We start from the raw sequence: 7,196 nt of genomic DNA, 5'->3' as shown, positions 1-7,196 counted from the left end.
GCTTATGACGCGCATGCCACAAATCTAGGAAAAAGCGACACTTGGCGGGAGGTTTTAAAACAACTTTTGCATGTAACCTCCAGTTGCTAAAAATTGGTCCCTAAAATATAGGGATGTTTTTTGCTTTTTTAATTTTTGGGAAAAAGAATCCCATGTATGAAAAGCAAGATTGCTAAGTCCCAGAGGGAACTGATCAACCTCGGAGAACATGCAACGATCTGCAAGCCCTGGAGTGACTTTTGCGCAGTTTCTGGGTTGAGTGGCTTTGGTGGTCCCTTAGGCTCTGCGCAATTTATGGACTAAAGCCCAGGTTGTAGCCAAATCTTCGCAAATTTTGACAGCAGGCCCAGTGATGGGCTGCTCTACCCAATTTTCAAAGGGAAGGTTTCTTGCTTGCTCTGCCGATTTTTGGAGAGAAACAAGCTGCCTTGATGTTCTACGCATTCTGGAGAGGAAGGATGGTTCCCCTCCAGTTCTATGCAATTTTCCAAGTGAGCACAAGAGCCATATCATGACCAAGTCACAGGATGTCACCATGTGGGTGGAAGGCAAACAAGCTAGAAATCATAAGTTGTTAAGCCACAGAAACTCAACTGAAGCACAAGTACCTATCAGTGCAAGACATGGTGCTAAGGATGGTTGGTAGGGAGGCTCTAAAACGAAGCTAAGGAAAAATTTTGGAGGGTGGTTGTAGCCGCTATAACACCTTCTTTCAACCAGTTTTACTGGCGACAACTTTTGAACCTTAAGTGTTTAGGTGGGGTCTGTAGCGTTGGTGGGGCATGCCTGTGCAACGAAATTTGGATGATTGGGTTGGGAATTTAAAGCGAATTCTACCTCTAAGACCTTTGTGCATGCTTCTAACGAAATAGTTGGGTGATTCATTCAGACATGGGCTTAGATGGCTTCCTTAGGCCACTGATGGAACATTCCAAGTAAAAGGCGTCTCCTAGTCCTTCAGTCTGGATGACCAATTGTTCAAAAGCTGCAACGTAGTCACGTACTTTACCCTTTTTCCTGAGCTTAGTGAGACGACCTAGAAAGTGAGATTCCTAATTAAGGTAGTCGTAAATGGCTTTTGAGAACATGTTCCAAGTTGGCCTCCTTGGATAGCATTTCTGATGCCACTGCCATTGCTCTTGGTCCAGATAAAGAGCTCCCACATGTAGTTTAGTTTCATCATCCCATATGTTATTAAGGTGGAAATATTGTTCCATTTGTGTTGCCCATATTGCTAGATTATAGCCATCTAATTTGTACATGTCCAGCTTGGGTGTCTGGTGGCTTGAATATTGGTGACCTCCATGGAAAAGAATGTGATGGCTAGATTATCTTTCTACGTGTGCATCAACAATGTATTATTCCTTCATGGGTTCGTGAGACATCCACAGGTCTTCCAATACTCGTGTGATTCTATCGTTAAAGGATGCATGGAAATTATTGAATTTTTTCTCGAGGGCCTCGACTTTCTTTGCAACCTTCTCCGCAACCATATCTTGAGACCTAGTACTGTGTATACACTAGCCTCGATCAAATTTTGAGCTTACTTAAGAGTTGTTGGTTGGAAAGAGGGCAAGTTCAGGAGTCTGGTGATGTGCGTCACTTGAAGTCGTGTGAGGAAAAATTTGGGACCGCTTGAAAATTGGGGGCTTATAGGTGAATGGTACCACTATGATCGGCTCGTCATCCTTCTTCCACTGGGCTAGTTGCTGCGCATAATACTATTGGGGGTTTTTCAATGTCAGTTTTAACATATTTTAACACACCATTATCATCAAGCATTGCTTCCATTTTATCCTTCCAGGCTATTAAATTCGAGCTACCCTCTAGGGCATACTCCAATCTCAAACTGTTGGAAGACATTCTCTCGATCCTGAAGAAAAATTGATGCACAAACGCTGCTACTTAGAAATTCCTGAGAAACAAGTTCGAAATATTGGTTCTAATGTGATTTCAGGGCACTGATACCATGTATAAATTTTATACAAATTGCAATTGCTCAATATTTCAAACTAAAAAACAAGAGACACAATTCTACTCTACTAATATGTGGAATGGAAATCACAATTTAGAACATCATGCATAGAAATGCAACAAGCAAAACCATAAGCACACAATGATTTTTAGGGGAACCCAATAGGGAAAAACCCCTCAAGCCTCTTTGCATCAATCAAGTGAATAGAGAAATTATTACAATTTCTTGCTCCAGCTCTAAGCACAACCTCCAAAAGAATATTTTTTCTCTCTGTTGAATGAGGAACTCTAGCCAACACTTAGCCAATTATTTCTTCATCTATCCTCATATTTCCTTGGGAAATTCTTGAGGAAATTAGCTCCTAAAATATAGGAATTCCCTCCTACTTTCTTGCGCAATTCCCAAGGATTGATCTCCTGACTGTGTGCAAAAATTTGTACTCTCAACTAGTATACAATTATTGAATAGAGACTTCTGTGATCCATATCAAATTTTTGATAACTAATATTTTTATCCAACAATTTAAAATTAATTTTATTAATATTTTTGAAATTATTTATGTATTTATTATTATTATTATTATTAATTTTACTTTATTAAGATATTAATATATTTGAAATTAATTTATTTTATGTTTTACTTATTATATTATATTAATTTATTCTATATTAATAACCGGATATATATATATATATATATATATATATATATATATAAAATAAATACCCCTTATCACGGTCAATCTAGCCGTTATAACTAACTAATATTTTTATTTAACAGTTCTAAATTAATTTGATTCTTATCCTTGTTAAATAATATATTTGAAATTATTTATTTATTATTATTTAATGATTTACTAATTTTACCTATTCTAGTATACGTTTCTAACAATTTTTAAATTAATTTAGGTTTATTAATATATTTAAAATTAATTGAATTGTAATTAATTAATTTACTTATTATATTAATTTATTCTATATTAATAACTGAAATTTCTTTTCTATAAATAAAATAAATAAATAATATAAATTAATACCCCTTATCATGGTCAAACTAGCCGTTATGAGGTCAAATCTAGCTGTTGTCTTTTTAGCTGTTACCTTATAGAGTAATCTGAGTCAGTGGATATTCTGCCCTATCTATTTAAAGTGCATAGCCATATCTGCTCATTCAACTTGTCCTGACGATGAACCACACTGGTTGGTTCGAAACGCGTGGACAAAAATTTTTCCATGTGATTTTCGCCGAAGAATTTTTCAAAAATTTAGTATACAATTAATTTTACATAATTGCCTATTCCTCCACTCCAGCTGGGTAATTTGAATTACATGAATGCATAAGCTATTTGGGGTTGATTAATCAGTTAACTGATAGATCTCTGAGTTAGATTGTTGTCCCACTACACGATTGACCGTCAACTGACTCTATCGATAGGTAGAGGTCAGTTAAATGAATACCACTAAAAATAACTTAACTAGGTTGCTAAAATTTAGCAATCAACACATGCATAACTAAACTCCAAGCCCCTAAATTGAATTTAGGGAGCTAACTGAATAATAAGAGTCATGTCACACTAGTTAACTACCTCTAAGTTGTCCCGCTATGTGGAAATTTAATTTACAAAATTTGACTAAGGCTAAAGTCAAATTGAGTCTTTCTTGCTACATTTTACAAACTATCTTCTTCTATATGGAGTTTAGGATTTTTTAATACTTTTCTTATATTCTTAATAGGGTTTATGATTTTTTTATGTCAAAACTACCTATCTTCTACCTAGGGTTTTAGAGTTCGGCATGACTATTAATAATGTTGAAGATAAGCTTAATCATTGTAATATGCAACATACCACCCCTTAAAAACATCAAAGAGTGTACTCCAAAGGATAGATAGCGTACAAATATTCATAAAGCATTGTTTTAAAAACTTAATAAGGAAAATAAAAAATAAAAAAATGTTCACACAAAAAAATTGTTAAGATAGAAAAAGTACATATAAAAGCACTCGAAGAGCCATGGCCTTGTCCTAGTTACAGTGATTTGATATGAAACTAACCAATACTACCATTCTCACCTAGAAAGAAAATGTGTTTCTGAATTTGAAAATGAAATTAAAGTTTAGTAAAAAACTGAACTATTTAAGTTGAACACATTAATGCACATGTATTTAAATCATTCTAAATTCCAGTGAAAAAAATGACATAGTCTAACTTATACACGAAATAACATTTTTCATCGGAATCTAAATATACAATTTCAAGCAAGATTGTGATCTTTTGTTGTTTAAAATACATTTTTGAATGATAAAAATATTCAACACCTGTCACTCAAGTTCGACAGATTAAACAATACAAACTCAAGTTTTTAAAATTCTCTACCAGCAAAAATGTCCTGAAAATAGACATTTTATCTATTAGTTAAACTACACTAATCAAAACTCCTCTCAATTAATCAATAATTATTTATGAGAATGTTATTTATCTCTATATATAACACCACTTATAATATTTTAAAATGATATTTTTATGTTACTCAAAATAAATAAAAAATATTATTTTTAAAGTTTAAAAAAAAATTCTTTCATTTTGCTAACCATGAGAACACCTTTACTTATGAGTATTAATCAATACTTCTAATCAACTGAAAGATCAATATTCTTACAAGATTTTTAAAAACAACTTTTATGTGTTTTATATTAAAATATTAGTTGGAATATGTCAATATTAAGGTTAAAGTTACTAATAAGGTTAATAAATAATATTAACCATAGGCTTAATTTTAATAAATAAGGCGTGATTATTATTGACTATAGTTTTTTGTTTATCGAATTATTAATATTGTTAATATAATTTATTTTACCAACCGGAGTGATCTATTTTGAGTATTTTTTCTAAAATTTCTTTTTTTCTAAAAGAAAAGATAATGGATTGTCTATATTCAATTATATGAGAATATTATTTTTCTTATGTGCTATTTGATGTATGAAATAAAAGATTTCCAAAGCATTTTTTGTATCTTACCTCCACTCTTATTTGGGCGTTACAAATTATAGGCGTTACATAAGTTATTTTATGGTTATTCTCATTTATCAATTATTTAATTCATATAAAAGTGCTAGTTAATAAGTGGACATATTAAATAATAAAAATAAAAATAATGAAACACAATTTTATTTTGTTAAACCATTTAAATTTATAAAATATATATATATATTTCATTTTCCAATGAGAATATGTTATGAGTAAGATCCTAATGTACAATGAAATGATAATTAACATTATTTCTTAATATTACTTCAAAATTTAATCAACATCATCTATTTAAGAAAAATTGTCATAAAAATGCTAAACCTTTTCAATACCATTCAAAATAAATGAGATGATCGCTTCAAAAAAAGTATTAAAGGTGAATGATGATATAATAAGATCTGATGTTATAATAATATCATAAAATAAAGTTTTAATAATATATATAATGGAATTACGGTATAAAAGGTTAACAGAGAGGAAGAAGTATCTAAAGAGAAAAATGAGAATGAAAATCTACATGTAATTATATGTTAAAACCTATATATTAATATAAATTTTTATATATAATCATTATAAACTATTTAAAAAAATTAAATTTTTTATAAAAAAATAATTAAAAATTAAATATATAAATTAAAAATTTATTTATTAACACCCGGCATTACCAGCAACACTATATTCAAAGTTGAAAAATCCTGTCCCACCTAAGTCTTCCACAAAACCAAGTTCCACTCTAAAGGAATCTGGAAACCATTAAAAATAAATAAAAAAACCAAGAATTATATTCAATTCAAATATTGATAAATCAAAGATTAAATCGTTAGATAGGTATGGAAGATGTTATTTTCAGTTTAGAAGCATTTTATTTCCTTTAAATCTCATTGCTGATGTGGCAGATTGGCTGTGTGGGGGCAACTCGAGCAGCATTCCCCGCTGCTGACGCACTTCTGAGTACCTGGCCCCACCACTTGCGAGGTTCTGCCGGTCCACGTGTCTCATTTCCGACCTCTCGGATATGGCTCGGTTTGGGACTCGCCTCGGGAGTTCATTCGGCGCCGGCAATGTTAAGTGGCCCAGCCGCGTTTTATCGTCACCCGACTGATGGTGTATGTTCACGGAAAGAGCTAACCAGTCATATATTGGGTATTTAATGTCGAAATATGTGCGCGCAAGTTAATGCGATAACATGGGAGCGGGCAATTTCGGCATTAAATAATATTTGCCCGCTCCGGTATTATCGGGCTAACTTACGCGCATATATTTCGGCATTAAATACCCAATATATAGCTGGTTAGCGCTTTCCCATGTTCACTGGCATCGTCCTTAATGGGACGCAGTGGCGGCGCCTGTGGTGGGGCCGCAAGTCAGTCCGTGTCGCGCTAGTAACAGGCAATCAGTCCACGCTCTCTTGTAACTCAAGCGTCTACTCCTTCGCTCCGTAAGTTTCGCCGTCAGCTGTGTGTGTATTTAATTACGTGGCGGTCTCCACGGGGAATGATTCCACCGACTTCCAACAACACGGTCAGTATTGTCAGTGTCATAGTCCCCACACTGCCCGCTACGCATGTTATAGGAGTTGTCTATAATGCGACTTTTTGAGATTCCGGTGACGGAATCGGAAGAAATTGAGCTGAAATCATGATTTGTTGCAGTTAAATGGTTTTTTAACTGCATATTCGATTCAGCACCCTGAAAAACCCCTGGGACAGTTTCATTGTGCAGAAATTAGTTATCAAACTTGGATTTCCATAAATCACTGCCGGATTTTCACCGAAAAAATCGCCGGAAAGGCTTTCAAAAAGTCGCGTTAAAGACTACGGCCATGTTATATGAAAATAAAAATATGAAACGTGAGTGTGTTAAATTTTTAGCATTTTAGTGTTCATTTTTCAATTGAGTAAAATATGAAAGGTTTAATAACATTGTTTATGAGTATAGCGCGTAGTGAAAATATAAAATATGAAATAGATTTAATAACGTTGTTTATGAGTGTAGGGTTAAGTGAAAATATATTATAGAGTGAGGATGGAGATAAATTTGAAAAAATATAATATTTTTATCATACTATGTTTTTTCAATATATATATTTTTTTGTTTTTTAATAATATTTTTCTTCACTTTATTGTGTTTTGATATAATACTATACTATTATGTTTTTTCAGTGTATTTTTTCATTTTAGTTTATATTATGAGTTT

The sequence above is a fragment of the Pinus tabuliformis genome, chromosome 3_2 (genome assembly GCF_031772625.1).
Source record: "Pinus tabuliformis cultivar Carrire ecotype Pingquan chromosome 3_2, CPIR1, whole genome shotgun sequence".
In the NCBI taxonomy this organism is placed as follows: Eukaryota; Viridiplantae; Streptophyta; class Pinopsida; order Pinales; family Pinaceae; genus Pinus; species Pinus tabuliformis.
The sequence above is the reverse complement of the archived record's forward strand: the minus strand, read 5'-3'. Positions refer to the sequence as shown.